Raw genomic sequence first — 23,211 nt, 5'->3', positions numbered from 1 at the left:
GCTGATGGACAATTACAGCTTTATTGCTGCTTCAATTCGTTACATTCTGATGTTGGGTCCTTCCTTCGACAACAAACTTAACCGAATTACCTCAGATTGCAGCTCACTACTTGAGGGATGAGGGAATTAGGTAAAGAGGCGAGGGCTTATTCACTGCATTATCTGTGTTTATTTGTGGTCTTCTGGTAATGATGAAAGTAAAACCCTAAGAACAGTGTCACCCAGACACACTGGTATGCTGCCCACTTCTGCTATTTGAAAGCTACTTTTACTTCCTTTTGAATCATTGTTTCACTTGAAGTACTAATATACCTCACTTTGCCTTTTCATGCCCTTTACAAAGCTCTTATTCTCCTTTTTGACTTTCTCTTTTTATCTCTCTGCACGGTCCTCATCTGCTGGTCTGCTATCACTTGCTCCCACCCGTACAGCTACTTTTTTTTTCTCCACCAGTCCCTGTTCCCTGGCCACTTTCTCCCTGCCCTCTTTATCCATCCCTCGCTCTTCTTCGGTGGAAGGTAATTTATGGGCAGAAGTGTGTGAGGGTACTGAGGTGGGGGTGGTAGAGAGAGAGAGGTCGGGGGGGGGGGGGGGGGGGTGGACAATGAGTCGACGGACAGATGCAGAGCTGTATGACATATTTATGATCAGTGGAGAAATGAAAGTGTGGATGGGGGGAAATGGTGCGTGGAAGTGAAAGGAAGATGATGAGAGAGCACACAAGGTCAGAAGGAAAAGGGGGAACAAAGGGCCTGGGTAAGATTATTAATAATAATAATAATAATAATGGTAATTATGATAATAATAATGGTGTATGGTATACCAGTTCATCACATCAATCAGTTGAAATTCTTTCTCAGATATGAGTTTTGTCCTAACTTGGTGGGCCAATTATGAAGGGGGCATTCCAATGCTTCGGAGCAATGGTAATAAATGACCTTGCTTCCGATGCCAACCACTGAATGTCAGAAATGGGAAGCCAAGCGGTGCCAGAGGATCTAAGATAGTGGCAGTAGTTGTAAAGGACTTGTTAAAATAAGCATTAAAATGAACCGAGCAGCAGGGAGAAAATGGACAAATGTTCTGTAGCGAAGTGAAAGAAGATGCTGAGGGATTACCGAGAGAGAAGAAAGAGGAGAGGACGATTCTATAGGGAGGCAGGAGCAGTATGGCAGGAAAAGATATGAAAACAGCTCTACGGGGATCACCTCTGAGGCGAATTTGCGCTTAGTAAGTATGCGCAATATGGCAAATATCATGATTAAGACTGCAAAAATGTAGTATTGGAATAATTTTGCTACATACTGCAACTGTGGTAGGTGAAAAAACAAACAGTGAGGAAATAAGATGATGCCATACTGAGGGAACATACAATCAGCTACTTGTTTCTATGCAGTTTATGCATTTACTATGCACTGGTTGTTGTTTATGGCCTCTGAAGGTGCTTTTTCATTGCACATTCAAATACAAGCACTGAACCAAACGAGAACCTGTTTATGGTTCTAGTTCTTGGTCATTTTCTGCTTGCCTGAGACAGCTGGAGCTGTCCTAATAATCATGAGTAACACATTTCATTGACTGGTTTTATGTTACACCCCTCTACAGCACCTTATTTAGCCGATTAGTTACCTAGCATCTACTGTATTTAGCTATCTTGCTTGCTAGTTAGCTTAGCTGATTAGCTGTTTTGAAGTGCGGCACTGCCCTGTTCTGCAAAACAATATCTGGATTTACACAGAATCATGTCTAGAATCAAACACAGCTCATATTTTTGTGTGAAAACAAGCAAAAACACAGCTCTCTGGGTTCTAATAATCATATTAGCATTAACTTCCTAACTATAGCTTATGCCACTTTAGCTAAATCTTCACAAAGTAATAATGGTAAAAATAGCAGTCAGCACATTAATATACCATTCTTTTTTACATTTTGATGCGCATATTGGTGATATAATAGTGCTTGGTGACTTTATCCTCACCTGGTAGTGTAAATAATTTGATAATTTGCCATTAGCTTCAACTCGTAGTGTTACTTAAGACAAGAGAACACCTTCCAGTATGTTTGACATTTGGTCCAAGTCTTGAACATGTACTAAAAACCATAAACCTGGAACCTTCAGTACTGAATTGATGGCCAGTGGAAAAAACACAATTCATCCCAAAACTACGCAGACATGACACGATACCATTTTTGGATATGTTTTTTTTTTTTCCAAAATGTTTCACACTGTGGAAAAATAAACAGGCAGAAGAATGTTCCCAAAAGATGAATATATAATTTGCTCCCCATGTCCAATGTTTGTCTCCAAAAAGGACAAACATTGGACATGATATTGGGCAGTTTTGAATATCAAAATTAAACATAATGCTCTTCCCTATTATACACATTTGATTAAACAACTGCACAAATAAACAGCAAACTCCACTAATTCATTGTTATTTCCCCTATCCTTAGTGCTTCGATCACTGTGGCCCATGCAACCACTCTCTCTGTAAGACTGCTGACCTAGGCCTATCTTCCTTTATGTCCTTATGATGGTAATCATACGGATCTGAAAGGCGAAAAAAGGTGGATCAGCAGTATTTCTCTGAAGCTTGATAAATACGGCCCCCAGGAAAAGGCTGAACATTAAAGGGAAACATCTGTTCAAGGAACATTTTGCTGCGTGTGCCTACTATTGTGTTTTCCCTCAGAGTTTCGAGCTGGTTACTTAGCAAGAAAGCGGCTGCTGTCTTTCGGTACTGGCCCAGCATGAGAAAGGAGGACGCCTTGCCTTATTTATTTATTTTCTTCTCCCTACCTCTCATACCACTTTTTTCCTCCCTCCCTCCTTCCAGCTTTGAATAACCATTGTCTCAGCAGCACAGGCTTCTTTTGCCAGCTGGAGGGAAGCTGAACATATATTCTAAATATTAGATCCACAAAAGATCATTCTGTGGATGTGAGAGATGGACAGTGAGAGAGAGAGAGAGAGAGAGAGAGGAAGAGAGAGAGAAAGAGTGTCTGGGTCTTTAGCCTTGGCAGTGTGAGCGTTATATAATTCTTGCCAATAAAGCATTTTTGCCATTGAATGTGAGATGCTAGCAGGGATAGGAGCCAGGTTGGTGGGATGCAAGTGTGATTGTGTGTGTGTGTGTGTGTGTGTGTGTGTGAGAGAGAGAGAGAGAGTGTTTTGAAGGATTTTGAGGGCCTGTGTTTCGGAGCTGGCCGCAGGCTATCTCCAGCAGGCCAGCGTGTTGTAATAGGCCTGTAAATTTCCTCATAAGCCCTTTCCTGTGATGCCTGTCGTCCAAAAACACTGCGGCAACAGGGCAGCAACCAAAAAAGAGGATGAATAATCAGATAAAGTGGTCACCCATCAAGTGCATGGGTATTTTGGAGCCCACAACATATGCTCGACATGCTGCAATATATAGTACAAACTAATGTGTTCATTAAGCAACAGAGTGTGCTAAGACAAATAGCGTCACGGCTCTGATCCCAGGCACGAGTCACAGTGAGTCGATCATCACCGTCGTGATGTTATTAGTGATGACACACGACCTCCTGTGCCTGTTGCTGTCACATAGTTACGACAGCGGCATTGTTAACTATCTAGCTTCTTTCCACATAGACCGACCATCCATCCATTTTCAAAGCTGCTTCTCCCTCAGTGTCGCCACTATCCCAGTGGTCATCAAGCGGAAGGCAGGATACATCCTGGACAGGTCCATCGCAGGGTGGGCAGACAGACAGACAGACAGACAGTCACTCACACACTCACACCTAGGGGCAATTTAGCATGTCCAATTGGCCTGACTGCATGTCTTTGGACTGTGGGAGGAAACCGGAGAACCCGGAGGAAACCCACGCAGACATGGGGAGAACATACAAACTCCACACAGAGAGGACCCCGATCACCCGGCCGGGGAATCGAACCCAGGCCCTCCTCCAATGGAGGTTTATTATGCACTGAAAAATGAACGAAACAGCTTAGACTTAGAAAGGTTAGCAGTTAAGTGTTAAACGATTGTCTGACAGCATTTAACTGCAAACTACAAAATGCTAGACAAAGCATAATAAAAGCCAAAGACAATATCTGTTGATGACGAAGACTCCAGACGAGGACGAGGTTGAGGTTGTAAAAAATATGATGCGGCCCACCGTGATAAAGGGAGAGAGGCACAGAGGGGCAATCGCGAGTGATGGACAGAGAAGAAGAGTGGAGGAGAATGGGAGCGAGCGGAGGGCGAGTGAGCTTGGGGGAGCGATATGGGTGAAATATGGCGGTGGAACAGAAGTGTTAAGAATGTGAAGGTCAAGAAAAAAAGAGGGAGGGGGGAGATGAACAGAGCGCATTTCCGCAAAGAGGCGCGAGGAAAGCGGCGATAAGGAGCGCAGGAAGAACAGATTGGCAGCAGATGCAGCAATAGAGGGATGTAAGCAGCAAGCGGCATAAATAGAAGATCAAACGCGAGAGGAAGGAGCGTTTGCCACCGCAGGAGAGCGCCCGGAGAGCGGCAGCGGGAAGAATAGAGGGAAGAGGGGGACGGAAAGAAAGGAGGAAAGAAATGAACATCAAGTGGAGATGTGTAATTAGAGGGGTTGGGGGTGGAGAGAGATTCTACCCCCCCAACCACCACCACCACCACTACCCCCCTCATCACTGCTTTCCATGCTTCTCTCTCTCTCTCTCTCTCTCTCTGTCCCTTTCTTTTCAGTCTCATTGTCCTTCTTTTCTCTTTATTTCTCACTCCCTCTCTTTTTTCTCTTATTCTTTGTTGTCTTTCAGTCTCCTCCTTTCTTTTTTCCTTCAGTTCCACTCTCTTTCTTTCGCTTTCATTCTCGTTCTCCTTTCTTTCTCTTTGTCGTCCTCCTCTGTCTCTCTTTCAGTCTCATTCTTTTCTCCCTCTCTCTTTAATCTATATCTTTCAGTCTCATTCTTTTCTCTCTTTATCAGTGTACTTCCCCTCTGTCTTTCACTCTCTCTCTCTCTCTCTATTCATATCTTTCAGTCTCTCTCTTTTCTCTCTTTATCAGTGCACTTCCCCTCTGTCTTTCACTCTCTCTCTCTCCTCTCTTTCAGTCTCATTCTCTTTTCTCTTTCTCGCTGTCCTCCTCTATCTCTTTCAGTCTCACTCTTCTCTCTCTCTTTCAATCCATATCTTTCAGTCTCATTCTCTCTCTTTCTCAGTGCTCTTCCCCTCTCTCTTTTAGTCTCACTTTCTCTCTTTTTCTCTCATTCTATCTTTTTCTGTCTTTCTCAATTCTTCTCTCTGCCAGTCTCATTATTTCTCGTTCAGTCTCACCATTTCTCTTTCTCTCTTTAAGTCTCATTCTGTTAATCTCTGTTAAACTCTTTTAATCCATATCTTTCAATCTCTTTCTTTCTTTTCTCTCTTCCTCTGTCCTCCCCCTCTCCTTCTATCTTTCAGTCTCATTCTTTCTTTCTTTCACTATTATTCTTTCTTCTCTTTCTTTATCAGTGCCCTTCCCATCTCTCTTTCAGTCTCACTCTCTCTTTCTCTTTGTCAGTCTCAGCTTTCCTTTTTTCTGTTTTTCTCAATCCTGCTCTCTTTTCATCTCATTCTCTTTCTTTCCTCTCTGTCTTTCTCATTCCCACTCTTTTTCTAGCTCATTCTTCTTCTCTGTCTTTCCCAGATTCCCAGTCCCTTTCTCTCATTCTTTCTTTTCTCTCTCTTTCTCAGTGCACCCTCTTCCTCTCCTGCTCTCATTTTCTCTCTTTCTCTCTCTCTTTCTCATACAAAAGCAGGCTGATTATACTCTAAGCCTGAGCCGCAGAACAAATCACATTTCAGAGATAGAAAACAAACAGGGCTCTTGCTGGAAGAGATAGAAGAGGGAGAGAGAGAGAGAGAGAGAAAGAGGAATCCGTGTGATGGAAAAAACTAAAAGGAAAAGAGGAGGTTGAAGTTAAAGGGAAAAGGGTAAGCGGAGAGTAAGCGGATGGGGATAAGATGAGGAAAAGTGCGGACAAGCGGCGGGGCGGCCGGAAAAGAGAAGGAGCGAGATTGAGGGCACGGAGGGAGGAAAGAGAAGATGGGGGGGGGTGGGAAAAAAGGAAGGATTAGAGCAGGGGAGTGGGTGCGTAGGTGTGGAAGAAAGAGAGAATGAGATTAGAGGGGGGGAACGCAGGCAGCGAATTAGGAGGTTTCGGAAAGGAAGGGGGAAGGAAAGACCGAGATGAGAATAAAAGAGAGAGGAATGGGGACAGGAAGAGGAAGAGAGAGAGAAAATAAGAGAAAAAGAGAGAGAGAGAGTGAGCGGGGTAATGAGGAGGAGAGTTGTAAAGGATTATGTATTATTTATAGCTGCCGCATATTTTTTCATAACTGTATTTGATTGGCAGTGAGCGAGATTCCTCTGAGAAATAGGGTTTTAATTTTAGACCAGAGGCAGAGAGACGTAGAGTTAGAGAGAGAGAGAGAGAGAGAAGAAGGAGAAGAATCTGTCAGCTACTTCACCAAAGAAGAAGCCGCCCCATAGAAGTTCTTGATTATCTGGAGCTGGTAGTCTGGCGAACGCGGAGTGCCATGCACCCTACAAAAGCTCCCCGATTGTTAGAGCCTCTCGACACTCTCTCCTGCAAAACGCATTAGAACTTCAGGTGGTCTGAACAGATGCATGTGTAATCAGGAAAACGGAGAGAGAAGGAGAGCGGAAAGAGGGAGCACAGGGAGACGAAGCGAGAGAGAGGAGGATCAATTAAGACAGAGAGGTTATCAAGCACTCAGCAGCTGGAAGGATAAAACAGAGGGGAGATGAGGTTGAGGAGATAGAAAATAAAGATGTGCTGTTTATCGGCGCTCAGTGTGAGCGCTAAAATAGAACCGCATTACCATAACGGATGGAAAGTGACGTAGCATCTTGAGCACTAACAGTAGAGTCGCCTCAGACTTGAGAGAGAAGGTCTTAAAACTAGTTAGGGATGCAAATGTTGCTGCAGTCGTGCTTAATTACTGCATTCAACACTCTCCTGCAGCTCACAGCGGCATAAGGTTCAATATCCCTGCTAGAAAAACTACCACAAACCAGCATATCTCTGTGGTGGGAAGATAACCTTGTATCTCCATTTTTGTCATTTTTCAGTTTTTGACAAAATTTGAAAATGCATGTGGCCCTTTATATTGTGTGTAAATTTCATGATGAGTGGAACAAAAGAAATGACCCAAAATGACTTGGAAAAAATTCTGGTTCCATTGACTTACATTAAAAGTAAAGTAGGTTTTTTCCTTCTCCTGTAAAGTTACCATTTTGAAGGTTTTCTTCCAACAACAGTGATATGTTGTGTTTTGAATGCTAATAGCCAAGTTAAACCTGACAGGTTTTTAGTAGTGGTTCACTTTTATTGAACTATTATGGTAGTTAGTTAGTACTTGCTATACAAACTAGACTAAAGGCTAGTTAGCATATCCTGCTAGAAAACCCGGCATAGGTTGTGTTTTGGATGCTGGTATGCTGGTCAACCAGCATGGTCGTGCTGGGTGACCCGCAAAACCAGCACTAGACCAGCACAAATAACAGGGATTGCTTTAAAACAAGTCTTTTATTATAAAAAAACAGGCAAAATAATTTGAAATGGCTGGCTAGAACGTAGTTCTGAAGTGAACAAGCTAGCACGAGGGCTAATTTAGCTGAAGTTGTCAGCTAATCTATCTGAAGGTTCACAGTTACTGTTCACATGCCTGTAAAACTTAGTAAAGGTTAGCTGTTACACTAGCTAGCATACTTGCTATACAAACTACAAAATAAACACTATTAATTGTATTTAGTGCTCCAGTTCTGTCCTTTAGACTGAAAGTTTTCTGTAAAGAAAAGCTTATTATTTGAAGCCACTTTGGTTTTTAGTGCTAAAAGTGGAACCTCAGACTTTTATACTGGTCAACCAGCATCACAATTTGAGGTGACAAGCTAAATCAGCACTAGACCAGCATAAACAGCATGGATTGCTTACAATAAATGAGCCTTTTAATTGTATAAAAACCTTCAGTTTTATGCACAAGTACACTTAATGCACTTAAGTTGTATGCAGTGCTTGAAAGGAAAGGGGCATGCAGCATGTAGTAGTCTGGAAGAAAATGAGCTAGCGGCTAATTTAGTTACTTATCACATGGCTGTAAAACTGCGTAAAATGTTGCTATTACACTAGATATCTAGCATACTTGCTATACAAAATACAGACTAAACACTACACTTACTGGATTACATTTAGCGCTTCAGTTTGTCCTGTAAATGGAAGTTTTTGGGGTTTTTGTAATGAAAGGCTTGTCATTTCAAGCCACATTGGACCTAACATTTTACTAGTGGTTTACTTTCGTTTAGCTATTGTGATAGCTCACTAGTACTTACTATATGAACTAGACTAAAGGCCAGCTGGCATACCCTGCTAGAAAGCCCAGCATATGTTGTGCTTCGGATACTGGTATGCTGGTTAACCAGCATGGTCGTGGGTGACCAGCTAAACCAGTACAGACCTTCACCAGGCAAACCGGCTTATATGTAAGAATTAGATTTAATGCTAGTTTGTGCTTGTTTTTTCAGCAGGATAGATCAGGTTGGGTTACAAACAACAGAGTACAGGCCTTAAACTCCAGGTCTGTCCTTTAGCCTGGAGGTGTTCTATAACAAAAGGCTACCTAGCTAACTACCCAACAAAGTCCTACACCTTCAACTCAAACTCAATAGCAATTTGGCTACTGGCTTCTTGGTTTGTGGTAAACAATGTATGACAGTGATGCACTACACGCTACAAATGCGCAGATGTGATCAAGATACAGAAACAGATTTAACTACTACACCACAGTGATTTGCACATAAAGTACATTATCTGTGAAGCAAACAAAATCTGTGCCTAAGCTCATGCAGTCTCTCTCTCTCTCACACACTGTTGTTCTCTGTCTCTTTCATTTGCAAGCTCTTTTTTACTTCTAGCCGGCTGTAGCCTGCTCTGTGCTTGCCTGCTGAAGTGAGAGGAAGAATAAAGGAGTGTAGTTTTGGGAACAAAAAGAAAGAGAAAAAAATCTGTTGGAAAAACTCTGCGCGTACAAACACACGTCTTCCATTCATCCAGAAAAGTACGAATGTGCCTTGATTTTCAACGCAATATGCTGCCACACTGCAGCTGAAATTAAAGCTGCACTATGTAAGATTTTTTTTGTTAAAACTAAAAGAAGTAGCGTTACTGACTTAAAGAAAAAAAAAACATGCTAAAATATGGCTGTGAGTCACCCTATAAAACCTGAAATAGTCATTTAAAAGTCAGAGCTGTACATCTTTACATATTTAGATGCCCAAACTCAGAAGGAAAGTTTGGCTCAAATGCAAAATCAACAATATTCTGATGAAAATATGATGACAGTAGTGGATAATTCACTCACGTCCTCAGTAGACACATCCTTCACCAAGTTTTGACTGAGTTCTCATTGAACACTTTTTTCAACTTGATTGCAGTAGTCAGATTTATCCCCAAAGCACAACCATATAATACAGTCTAAGGCTGTGCTCACATTACCAGGTTGCCATGAGCCAGATTCCCTAATGTCACTCAGATCTGGTGTTTTCAGGGCTGTGTGGACATGCAAATCTGATCTTCTCAAATCCAACCTTAGCCACTCTCATATGTGGTCCTAGATTGGATACGTATCTGATTTGTGGCCATGCGACCTTAATGTGATGCTCAGATCAGAATTCATGTGTTCTTTTCTTGCACGTGTGCCATCATTCAGTTACTCTGGCAGCAGCGCCAAACAGAAGTTAAAACCTGTAAACAGTCGAAAAGCAACACATCTCACCTATGCACCTTTGTCTCGCTCTAATAATAAACAGAGCTGTTGTACGTGGTTCTATATAGAACCTTTTGGAAAATATATAGCGCCAAAAAGGGCTTTTTCTATTGTTTCAAGCTTGGCATAACAATAGATTAACCTTTTTTGGTGCTACATAGAACCATTTCAAAAAAGTTCTTTTTAGAGCCATATTGTTGCCTTCCAAAGAAAAACATTTTATTACTATTATTTTTACTTTTCTTCATCATTTGAACATGGCAGCTGTCCTTTTACATTATGTGAACATTTCATGATGAGTGGACCAACATACAATAACTTACATTGAAAAGTAAGAGTGTTTTTACTCTCTCTTGTAAACATACTCTTTTGGAGATACTTTTCTTTAGGATCAGCACTTTCTCCATCACCACATCACCATGAAAAGTTCCATTCAAGCATTAAACGGTTCTATATAAAACTCAGGGTAAAACTCTTTGTTCAAAAAGTGTAGAAGTTATTCATTTTTCAGGAGATGTTTCTGAGGAGATTAGATATACGGTCATCTACTTGCGTCAAGAAAAAAAGGAAAGTAAAAGGAACAGAGGTGAAAAAAAATAAGAGTTTCCAAAACTGGAGCTCAGAGATGTAGAGAAAATTGGATTCCTAACAACCACCTGGAAGACCTGGTAGACACCAACACTGTTCCCATCAGATAAACAGCAAAGCCTTCATCTTTCAGAGGGAGGAGAAAATCAAGCTGTTTCAGATCTGAAAGCACTGTGAGAATGGACTGACCACCCCAGAGTCCAGACATCAGTATCCCTGAGTGTGTTCAGGATTGCTTGATCATGAGAAGCAGAAAATATAACCAACATTTTGCATATTGGAAGCTGTTGAGGCTTCTGTAATTTTCTGTTCAATATGCTTTCTTCTTTTTTCTTAACACTGAATGAATAATTTGCATTTTATGGCTGTTTTGACAGGAGATTAAATAAAGAGGGGTGGTCTCTGGCTTTTGCACAGTATTGTACTTAAAACGTGGGCAGACTGTGTCTGATTCATGTCTAAAACGGAACACAAAAGGCTCAGTACATCAGGCTCTCAGCGAGTTCCCCCCCTTCACTCATGCACTGGATTTGCCTCGGTAGTGATTGTGTGTGTGTGTGTGTGTGTGTGTGTGTGTGTGTGTGTGTGTGTGTGTGTGTGTGTGTGTGTGTGTGTGTGTGTGTGTGTGTGTGTGTGTGTCTGCGCTGTGTGGGCTTCCTGTAGCTTGGAGGCTGTAACTCAGCTAGCTAATCCTGAGCTGGGTAGTGCTGCTATGGATTTAGTGCAACCCAAATGCCAGCTCTGTACCTGGCCCCCTCCCAAGCTCTGTAAATCCAGCTCGCCTACATCTCCCATAACTCACCGCTGCATCCTAGAGACCGTTACACCGTTACCAGTCCTGCTATACAGCCTTGTTTATTCTACCCATATGCCTTTATTTATTTATTTGTTCATTTGGAAATGATAGCCCCTTCTCTCTTGAACCAGAGCCCAGTAAATTAGGGCTGGTTTTCGGCCGACGAGGGGACATTAACATATTTTTTGAGAGCGTGTTTTTTTTTTTTTTCTTCATTTGACTGTTAATGCGCTGCCCCCGCCTGGTCAAGATAATGAGTGCAACTGAGAATTATATATTTTTGGTATTTTATTTATCTTCTTTTCATAGCTTCGACATGGCCCCACATCGATTCCTTCACCTTCCCATTCAATCTCATTCTGAGGATGTTGAGTGGGCCTATTTTATACGGCCTGATTTTAATGGGGTCAAGATTAATCCATCTCCCTCAAGGTCTGTCTTTCCGATTGCCCCGCTGACAACGAGAGGAGGATAAATACAACCTCAAGTATAAGTCTTGTTATTTCAGTGAAGTAATGACTTGAGCAGGAGAAAAAGTAACCTGGCAAAAAAAAAAATGAAATAAAAAGGAGAAGAAAAGTATCAGGTGAAACACTTCTCAAGTATTGAGTTCCCTGTAAAACTGCAGTGGAAGTTCTTTTTGATCATCTATCAGCACAGAGAACGAGATGTGTTAGGTTCTAGTCTGCTATTTCTGGTCTACAATAGGATAGGATAGGATAAAGAATAGAATAGGATAAAGAGTCGTTGATCAGCCAAGACATGTTTGGTGCCCAAATTTACCTTTGGCCTAGAGTCAGTAGTCAAATCTTTTTAGTAAATACGGACTCAGACTTGCTCAAACCACATCCAGGGTTTTATAAAGATTGCACAGACTTGTCAATGTGTGCCGGCTGTTTGATTTTTTTGCCAGCTGATACAGAAAGAAGCCAGATAAGTGTTCATACATTCAACATTTTCTGTCTCACTGAAACATGGGTGAGACCAGATGAATATTCAGCTTTAAATGAAGCCACCCCTTTAGGCTATAATTATGCACATAGGCCAAGATTATCAGGAGGTGGAGTCTGTGTGATCTACCAAAATACTCCAGATATTAGTCAGAAACAATGTGACACTTTTACTTCCTTTGAGGTCCTTTCCATTCATGTTACAAACCCGGTCACAAAAAAGAATGCATTTTCATTATTTAACATTTACAGGCCACCAAGGCCCTACTCTGAATTTTTAAAAGAATTTAGTGATTTTGCTGCAAACCTGGCTGTGTGCAACAATAAACTAATAATTGTAGGAGATTTTAATATTCACTTTGAGAAGGTAGACAACCCACTAAAAAAGGCATTTACTTCAATTCTAGACTCTGTTGGTTTTACCCAAAATGTAACAGGGCCTACACTTACTGTCGTCACACGTTAGATTTAGTTTTGACACTAGGACTTAACATAGAGAGGCTTAATGTCCTACCACAAACCTCAGCAATCTCCGACCATTACCTAATTTCATATGAGCTACGACTTAACCATAATATATGTACGTCCCCTTGCTATTCTACAAAGCGCTCAATAAAACCTTTTACTGCCCAACAATTTATAGAAAATCTGCCAGAACTATCAACGCCAGTCTTCACTCCATCAGACCCAATGGAACTAGATTTACTAACCGATTATTTAGAAAATACCTTCCGATCCACTTTAGAAAATGTGGCGCCACTTAAAATAAAAAGAATAAGGCAGAAAAAGCTCTCCCCATAGTACAATGATACAACCCGTACCTTAAAACAAACAGTTCGGAAACTAGAGCGTAAATGGTGACAAACCAAGTTGGAAGTGTTCCACACTGCCTGGAAGGACGGCCTTATAGAGTATAGAAATGCTCTCACTGAAGCTCGCTCAGCATATCTGGCCTCGCTGATCGAGAACAATAAATATCATCCTAGAGTTCTGTTTTATTGTGATTTCCCGAATCACAAAAAATCAGGCAGGTACTGAACCAGAAATCCCAGCAACTCTCACCAATGAAGTTTTTATGGACTTCTTTAATAATAAAATTGAAAATATTAGACAACAACTTCACCCCACAGTATTAAATCCAACTTGGCTGTCATCTGACTTGGCTGATGTAGAACAAAACACTGTTGTAGAAAAAAGGCTGGAAACTTTTTACCCACTCCCACAGCTAGAGCTAGAGAAAATTATCTCCTCTGCAAATTGCACAACCTGCATACTCAATACAATTCTCTCAAAATTACTCAAAGAAGTACTGCCAGTCATAGCCTGGGCTATGTTCCCAAAGCTTTTAAACTAGCAGTTATCAAACCTCTGATCAAGAAACCAAATCTTGATGTTAGCATATTGCCTAATTACAGGCCTATTTCTAACATACCATTTATATCTAAGATCTTAGAAAAAGCTGCGGCCCAACAACTTCATATCTACATAAGAACCATATATAGAAAAAATTCCAATTAGGATTCAGGCCACATCACAGCACTGAGACAGCTCTAGTTAAGATAACTAATGATCTTCTTCTTGCCTCTGATCAAGGCTACGTATCCCTGTTAGTGCTACTTGACCTCAGCACAGCTTTCGATACAATAGACCACAATATTCTCCTAGAAAGGTTAGAAAACATGGTTGGAATCACAGGGACAGCCCTATCATGGTTCCAGTCTTACCTAACAGAACGTTATCAGTTTGTCAGTGTATTTATCTTCCAATTATTCAAAAGTAAGATTTGGAGTTCCGCAAGGCTCTATTTTAGGACCTTTATTATTTACTCTATACATATTACCGTTATAAGTAAGCATGACATTAACTTTCATTGTTATGCAGACGATACGCAACTGTACATATCAGCCAAGCCTTATGACAAATACAGATTAAAGAAAATGGAGGACTGTGTAAAAGATGTGAAATGCTGGATGTTACGGAACCTCCTCCTACTAAACAGTAACAAAACAGAGGTTCTCCTTCTGGGTCCAAAATTGGCAAGAAATAAACTACCAGATTTCATTTTAAATCTCGCTGACTTTCCAGTTACACCTGGCTCAGCAGCAAAAAATCTTGGCGTCATAATTGATTCAGATTTATCATTCGATCAACACATAGGCAGCATCACTAGAACAGCTTTTCTACATCTTCGCAACATTGCCAAGATAAGAAATGCCCTATCCCTGCATGATGCAGAAACACTAGTACATGCCTTTATTACTTCTAGGCTAGACTACTGTAATGCACTACTGTCAGGATGTATGAGCAGGAATCGCTAGCTTGCTAACCATCTTTAAAAGGTTTTAAAAATGCAACTTAAAAAATAAGTCATAAAATCATTAACTACAGAAAAGAAACAGCCAAAATGTTGTCGACAAAATTAGATTTGACACATATTTCAAGCAAGGACACACACCGCATAAAATAACAAAACAAAGCTAACCTGGTACACTGCCTGCCAGCTGGGTAGTTAGCTAGAGTAAAACATGAGGGAATACATTCTCAGTCTGTCAGTCAGTGAGCGAACATGCCTCCGTTAGGCTGATCTGCTAGACAGGTTGGGGAAAACGTGTAGTATTCAGTGGTAGTATGTACATTATATGGCCAAAAGTGTGTGGACACTGAAACACTGAAAGTAGAATGGGTCGTACCCAAGAGCTTAGGATAGTCATAGGATGCCACCGTTGCCATAAGCCATAAGTTTGCCATGGGCCCTTAAGCATGTAAAAAAAAGCATGTGGCATGTAAAAATCACCTATCCTTTGTTGCATCACTCACTACAGAGTGCTTCTGGAAGCGACAGCAGTGCTAATAGTAGTACCTGACTTCAAAACGCTCTTTTAAGAGTGGACGACGTTGTAGCTACAAAAGGGAGTGGCAACTCATATTAATGACCATAGTTCAGGAATGGAATGAGATGACCCAACAAACCACGTGCTTGGGTCATGTGTCCACATACTTTTGGCCACATAGTGTATCTCATATAGGTTCCCGGGTGGCGAATCGTTTATTGTTGAGCCTAACATTCAGAGCCTAAATTGAAATACAAAAAAATTTGTCAGTAGTAAAAGTACAGTTCTCACCAACTGTTCCTGCCTAAAGTTTTCTGACGAGACCAAACTGGTAAATCTCACAGCTGTGAAAACTCAAAAGCCATCAGTCTTCTGATGTGTGGCAAAGACTTTTAGCATCTTTCTCCATCCCCCCCTCTCTCTCTGTCTCTTTTCCATCATGAGCTGGCACTTAGTTTCGGAGGATTGGCATCGTGATGCGCTCCCCCTCTTCCTTTTCAAGTCGTTTGTTTTGCTCCTTCATTTCAGCCATTTCCATGAAGAGGAGGCAGCTGGACGCCATTCAGCGGACTCTCAATTAGCTGTGTTTTGTTTCACTCCTCCGTCGAGCGCATTTAGCCACTTTTTTGCCACCAATTTCGCGACGTTTGTTCAAGCTCCGCCGGGTGTTTTTGAAGTCTTTCATTGCTATCCCTGCGTTTCCCAGGCCTTCGCTTGATGTATAGCGCCGCTAGAACAATTAAGGCCCATTAAAACAATGGCGGCTGAGTGTGTAGGCGCCAAAGTGCTGACTAATAACAGTCATTAGAATAATAATTGGAATAGTGACGGCATTGCCGATCGCTCAGATATGAATCACAATATTGATGCGAGGAACAGAAGTAATAATGGTTGAATTACAATAGTGGCTGTTAAAGAAAAGAATTGAGGATATATTCTGTCACAGTACCTCTTTTCATCCCCCCCATTTTTCTTCACTCTTTTTTTTTATGTCGGCTCAATACCTCGCCTGTCAATGTTTTATTAACCCGCGCACCCTTCTCTGCTGAATGGAGCACAGACGCTCTAAACCTGATTAAGTCGGACTAAATTAAATTTAAATGAAGTCAGATGAGAAGGCCAATAAATGGTGCCGCTTTCACCCAGCCAAATATCTCCTTGCTATAGGTGATATTCCTCACTTCCCCTCATTTTCCTTTATTCCTCTCCTGTCATTTTGCTCTGTCATTCTACAAGGAGACATTCATTGAAGGCAGCATAAACTTTAACTCAGCATTACATGTCAAGGTATTAGCTCTCCATCGCCATCTCTGGGAGTGCATTACAAAATCCCCAGAAATGAATTAGTGGAATATTCCAAATAAATCTTTATCTGACACACTTGTATTGTACAGTCATTTACCACAGATGATCATTTAAATTCATTATCTTGTACTTAGAAATGATCTGAAATCCCACTGGCTTTAAATTCACTTTTAATAGGAGCCAATCGGTGGTTTTCAGGGTGTCCACCATTTGCCTTTATTCTTTTCAGGAGACTTGCTTTCAGATGTTTCAGAAAAAGTCTGAAAATTTTCCACACCTCTAAATGTAAGTCTTTGATTTGCAAATGTCTACATGCTAGGCAAAAAAGCCTCTATATAGTACTGAAAAAGGGATCTTTCATTTGTAACAATAGTGGAACCCCTTTTGATAATATATAGAAACATTTTCAAAAGGGTTATTTAAAGCACGATATTCAACTGGTTTTCTGTCACAGAGAAGAACTATTTGACCAGGCGAGGAATCATTAATGCATTCAAATTATTTATTGAGTATTCAAGGTTCCAAATAGAACCATTGCCTTTACTTAAACCAACTTTATATAACCATTTTTCTTTTCTTTTTTTTGGATTTTTACCCAGTTTTCTTATATCCAGTTTCACCCACTAGTTAAAATTCCCACAATCTCACAATACCACCAGCAGTAGGAGGGTGAAGGCCAGCATAGGCTTCCTCCGAGTCCTGTGAAGCACCACCGCATCTTTTCAGACTGCTGCTCATGCAAAGTTATTGGACAGCAGAACACGCTTGGAGGAAAGTGCCAGTGCCAGCTAACAGATGCCTAGCACTGACTAGCATCGGGCTGAGTGGTGGGGAAGAGAGGGCCAATCTATCCATCAAGAGATCGTGCACAATTGTGCTCTTTTGGACTCCCAGCCATAGATTGCTGTAGCTTCACCAAGGATCAAACAATCCCTGATGATAGTGCCAGTGCTTAGACAGTTGCACCACTGGGGAGCCCTTATAGAAAAAGGCTTCAGACAGTTATACATCCTTTTAGCCCCATAGCGCTGCGGTATCTTCACACAGTGGAAGGATGTACAGAAACATATCTGAAGCAAAAGTGCAGCTTGATTTTCCTCTCTAAGATGAAAGCTTTGAAGGAACAATATGTAAGATGACGCAGGGGGCAAACATATCACCAGAAAATTGTGGTGTAATGCACCACACCCCTATTGTAATGCACAGTGCCTCCTCCTTACCAGTCTCGAAGAAATGTTGCATCCCAGCTGTCTCCAATGGTGGAAAGCAACACCAGTCTTAACTGTTGCTTGGTTCTATTTATGTCACTTCTTTTCTTTGCTTCAGTCATCATTGTGTTTACAGTTTCATTCATTTGTTACCTGTCCTTAAATTGTATAATCTGGATTGGTACCTTCAACAAGATTGAAAAGAGGTTAGAATACACCTTTGGGGCAGTGCTACTTCTTCACTATCGCTTCCTGAGGTATAGGGCAGTATTACGAGAAAGGCCAGGGCTAACCGATTAGCGTGCTAACTTAAATAGATCTCTCTGCAATGCGATACATAGATTTCTTTGACATAACATCAAAACGTATTTCTTCACATTTCGTTGGTAATTGTAGTTAATTTTAAAATGTTTTAAACTAAAATCTCACAAATTGCACCTTTGAGTACTGTTTATTTGATGGTGGCCATTTTGATGTTCTACAAGGCCTTGCGGGTGGTTGTTAGGAATTCCATTTCATCTGAATGTTTTGCTTGTTTTTGAACTCCTATTTCCTTATTGCTGTTGTTGGGTGAAAACCTTATATCTCCAAAATAACTTTACAGTAAAAGGAAAAAACCTACTTTAGCTTTAATGTAAGTCAGTGGAACCAGAATTTTTTCAAGTAATTTTGGGCTTCTTTGGGTTTATTTAGGTTTCTTTTTTTGTCCATTCATCATGAAATGTATACACAATGTAAAGGGCAACAGGCACTTTCAAATTATTTTTTCAAATTTAAAAATTGAAAAGAAACAAAAATGGAGATACAAGGTTTTCATTCGACAGCAGCATTATGCAAATCAAATCAAATTTATTTGTATAGCGCTTTTTACAATGGATGTTGTCACAAAGCAGCTTCACAGAATTAACTGAATACGTGTTTAGCTAGATATATTTCAGTAACTAACTAATGTTAGCTAGCAGATGGTTCACCACACAAAGTAACACAAGGAAAGGACTTCTAATAATAAGGATAAGTTATATTTTTTCAGCACTAATTCAGCATCATAGCTATGCTGGCTATGTCAACCGGCCCTAATTCAGTGTCTTAGCATTAACACTTCAAATCAAATCAAATGTATCTGTATAACGCTTTTTACAACAGATGTTGTCACAAAGCAGCTTCACAAAATTCCAGAAAAGACAGAGTTTTAACAAGAATGTAAACCCCCCCCCCCATGAGCAAGCCAGGGGCGACAGTGGCAAGGAAAAACTCCCTCAGAACTGAGGAAGAAACCTTGGGGGTGTCACGATTGGCCCCTCCCAGTCCTGTCCATGTGTTCGTGTTTTGGTTTAGTCCATGTGCGTTTGTTTTGGTAGTCCTGCCCCTCGTTTTGTAACTCCGCCCCTGATTGTTTTCACCTGTCCCTTGTTTTCCCTGTATACTTAAGCCCTGTGTTTGCCGGTCTTTGTTTGATGTCTTGGTCTCCCTTTGTTGTGTTGATTCTGGTTCTTGTCATGTCTGTCCCCCGATCTGTCCGTGTAGGCTATATGAACCTGGACTGTTTTGACCACGACCCTGGATTTGCCCCTAATAAATCTCGCTTATCTCAGCACATGCGCCGCCTCCTCACTCCCCGTTACAGGGAGGAACAAGGCTCACCAGGGGGGACCCATCCTCCTCTGCTCAAACTACCTACAAGTGATTATACTAGTAATATTAATAGCAGTAGTATCTGTAGTAGTAATAGCTAGGAGTCTATGAAAACATCGGCATAGGGTGGGCAGCTACTCCAAGGTAGGTGAAGTGGGTAGCAGGAGGGCATGACAGCCAGTCATCCTTCAGTGTCTGGCCGGACATGTGGGTGGTTGTATACTCTGAAAAAAGGCAGGGAGAGGGAATTAGTTTTATTCTGTCTGTTTGTACGTAAAACAGGGAATGTGAACATTTCCAGAGTGTGGCTAATGACTCCGGCAGATCTGACTATGACAGCTTAACTAAAAGGAGAGAACCAGAAGGACACACAGACACAAGAGCACTCTGAAACAGTTTGGCATCCCTCCGCTCCACCGTCCACAAACCTGAGTGACCGAGTGTGAACAGCGGGACACCAGCACCAGCGTCTCAGTTTACTATAATTCCCTGTGTCCATGGACCCCTGGATCTACTGCCTTTATCTAAGGGGGAACATTACCTACCAAAAGCTAAACCGAACAAGTGAGTTTTCAGCCTAGTTTTAAAGTTTGTCCCAAACACTTTCTGGAAGATCATTCCAGGGTTTGGGGGCTTTATAAGAAAAAGCTCTTCCCCCAACTGCAGCCTTATGAATTCTAGGAACTATTAATAAGTCAACACGCTGTGATCTGAGTAGTCCTGATGGCTCGTAATAGGAAATAAGGTCTTGCAGGTACTCAGGAGCGAGCCCATGTAGGGCTTTATATGTCAATAAAAGAATTTTATAATCAATACAGAATTTAACAGGCAGCCAATGAAGTGATGATAGCACTGGACTGATATGATCAAATTTTCTAGTTTTAGTGACACCCTGGCTGCAGCATTTTGGACTAGTTGAAGTTTGCTTAGACTCCTGCTCATACATCCTGACAGTAGTGCATTACAGTAGTCTAGCCTAGAAGTAATAAAGGCATGTACTAGTGTTTCTGCATCATGCAGGGATATGGCATTTCTTACCTTGGCAATGTTGCGAAGATGTAAAAAAGCTGTTCTAGTGATGCTGCCTATGTGTTGATTGAATGATAAATCTGAATCAATTATGACGCCAAGATTATTTGCTGCTGAGCCAGGTGTAACTGGAAAGTCAGCGAGATTTAAAATTAAATCTGGTAGTTTATTTATTATGCAAGTGTGTTATCTTACATTTAATCTCCTTAGAAATATGTTCTGAAAAATGGATAACTACGTCTCTGGGATGCAGCACTTGAAGGTCATTGTAAAGAAAAATAGTCTCCAAAGGAAACATGTTTTTTCAGGTTTACCCAATATTTCAGCATCATCATCATTACATATAATAACTCAGAAGATGTGTAGGTTCACTAGTTGTATTGAACAATAAATAAAAATGGCTGTTTGGGTGTTGATGACCCCTGGTTCCTCTCACATGGTGACCCCTCATTCCTATCACCACTACAAAAATGAGTCAGTACATTTCTTTATAGTCAACCATTCATACTTCACACTCCAAAAAAAACAAGGGGCAACATATCACTAGAAAGTTGTGGTGTCCACCCCTATTGTAATACACTTTCCCTCCCCATTACTAGTCTAGAAGAACTGTTGCAAGTTCAGCATCGAACTTCATCGCTTTACTCGCTAAGAGCTTTCTCCATTGGTGGAAAGCAACACCAATGTTAACTCTTGATGGGACTCAACCAAAAGCTTGTTTAACTTTTTAAGACAGTGGTTTAAAAGACATCTTCTCTGCTCTTCACCACTGGTCATCACTGACACATTCAAGCAGCACGACCGATCTCTTCAGGTTGCCATATTGGGCAAAAGTAAAATTAGAATTTTTCTATGAAATTTGTTTATGTTATGCATATAAAAAGCATTATGAATAAATAAGAAGAATAGTTGCCACCCCAGTTAAATGCATTTCTCTGTAGTAAAAACCTGTTGACTCAAGCACTGCTTATAATAGAAGCCACTGGGTCTTGTCTATGTTAAATGCATGATACAGATGCAGCAGAGCACCCACAGTGCAGACTTTACACTAACTCTTACAGTGTTCATGAGCTGTACTTACCTCAGGATTGCAGGTGCTCGTTCAGTACTGTGGATATTGCTGCTTGTGCAACATTGGAGATATCTAGAGACTACAATCGAAGAAAACACCAACTGGTGTGGAAGATAACAGGTGCGCCACAATATGCTCATCCTGCCAGGGGTATTTGACTGTGTGTGTGCCCTGTTCAAGTTGTCCCAACTATGTGCTGCTTCACAGTAGTTAACTGATTAATTGGCCCTTACGACTCCAGACATGAGCTAATTAGCTCGGGCATTTGGGTGGGAGCTACAGCAGACATAGCAAGAGTTTGAGGCCTAGAATACCTTACTTAGACCTTTTTATTTAGACCTTATTATATAGATTGCAGTTCAGCCGGCGAGGGTATTTCGCAGTGCTCCCCTCACCTTTTGGCTCACTGTTTAAAGGGCAACATCGGATGCAAATGAATATCTTACAGGTCAAATAAATTATCTTTATTTTCATTTTTCAAACTTGCTTGTTATGATGTGAAATTGTGCATTGTGGAGAAACCAACTTATCTCTTTACAGTGGTGGTGAATTGAACCAGGAGTCCCAGTGTCTACAGTGCATATAAAGACAGTTTATATACTATTCAAAATGACCAGTGATGCTAAAGTGAGTTTTGAGTTTTATATGTGACAATGATGGTAAAATAGTGGTCAATCTGGGAAATGCAGCTTCTTCTTTTTCAATTATCCTTACAATGAATGGATTGAAAAGTTTGTTTAATAGACTAAAACCTCCTCAAATGTATTGTATAACAAGTTCTCAGGAATCAGGAAATTCCTGTGAGGTAACTTTTAGAAGAACTTAGAAGTCTAGTTCCTATCACCTCCACTGCAAGCAATTCAGACTTGATAAGTTTATCTAGAACAGAGCTGTTCACTACTCTGAACAACTTTGTTTACATCTTAACGAGTTAGTTGTGCAAAATGACTCTTTTTTTTTCCTTTTATCTGTTTTATTGTGAATGGGTTTTTAATTGTTAGGCTAATTACCTTGCTAAGCATAGAGTAGCATTGTGTTTTTAATTTTTGTTTTTGCATATTTAAAAGCTCTGATTATATTTTGTGTCAAAATTTCATGACGAATGGACCAACAGAAATGGTTGAAAATTACTTGGGAAAATGTGAGTTTACATTAGTTACAATGTTAATAGTGTTTTTCCTTCTCCTGTAAAGTTGTCATTTTGAGTATACAAGTTTTGGTCTGACAGTGATGATATATTTTACTTTGTAGCAGTTTCAATATAAGCACTGGTATACAGCTGCCATCAACTCGATTAGGCTGCCCCATGTATTCATGGTACTATCTAGAATTCTCTGAAGAGTGACACTTTTTTTCACACTAAATTGAGAAATCAAATTGTTATTGGTTGATTCCTTTGTCACTTTATAATTATGCTGAAGGTTCAATCTTGCAGGTCATGAAGTCAAATTCAGTAGGAAAGCTTGCTAAGCAATAGCCACCTAGATATCGATTCTTGATTATCCAGTTTTCCACCAGGTGTTTCAAGAATGTAGACCTTTTATTTCCATCCAAAACTTAACAAACTTAACAAGAGTAGTACTGTAATACATGGGGACTTTAAATACAACCATGATTCTATTGAATAAAAATAGAAATAGACATCATTAGACTTTCAAAGAAGGCCCTGCGGGTTCCTCTCTGGCTACTTTAGACTTTATCCCCTAGCTCCGCAAGTCAAGTGCCTCTCGCTTGCAATCCCACAAAACTCTCACTTTTTTTTGCTACTCCCCATGGAAAACGGGCCAAACTCAGTTTCAGTTTCCCACCATATCCATCACACAGCATGTAGCTTACACCACAGACATATAAAGAAGGTGTCAGTCTTGTTCAGCCCCCAGGTTAGGATACAGGATCATGCTAGCAGGCCTCATCAGAACGAACAGTGACAAATTTAGCCCCATGATCCACGCTGGTGACGCTGCTGCGATGAATCACCCTTCCTGGGGAGACCTCTGTCAGGGCTGCAGATAATTGCA

General features: G+C 40.9%; 1 protein-coding gene across 2 annotated transcripts in view; it reads left to right on the top strand.

Annotated features, from left to right (window-relative positions):
• The window catches only part of cadm4 (cell adhesion molecule 4), a 282,802-nt gene that overhangs the window by 197,572 nt on the left and 62,019 nt on the right, over positions 1-23,211 (top strand). The window lies entirely within an intron of this gene.

The sequence above is a fragment of the Pygocentrus nattereri genome, chromosome 3 (assembly GCF_015220715.1).
Source record: "Pygocentrus nattereri isolate fPygNat1 chromosome 3, fPygNat1.pri, whole genome shotgun sequence".
In the NCBI taxonomy this organism is placed as follows: Eukaryota; Metazoa; Chordata; class Actinopteri; order Characiformes; family Serrasalmidae; genus Pygocentrus; species Pygocentrus nattereri.
The sequence above is the reverse complement of the archived record's forward strand: the minus strand, read 5'-3'. Positions and strand labels throughout refer to the sequence as shown.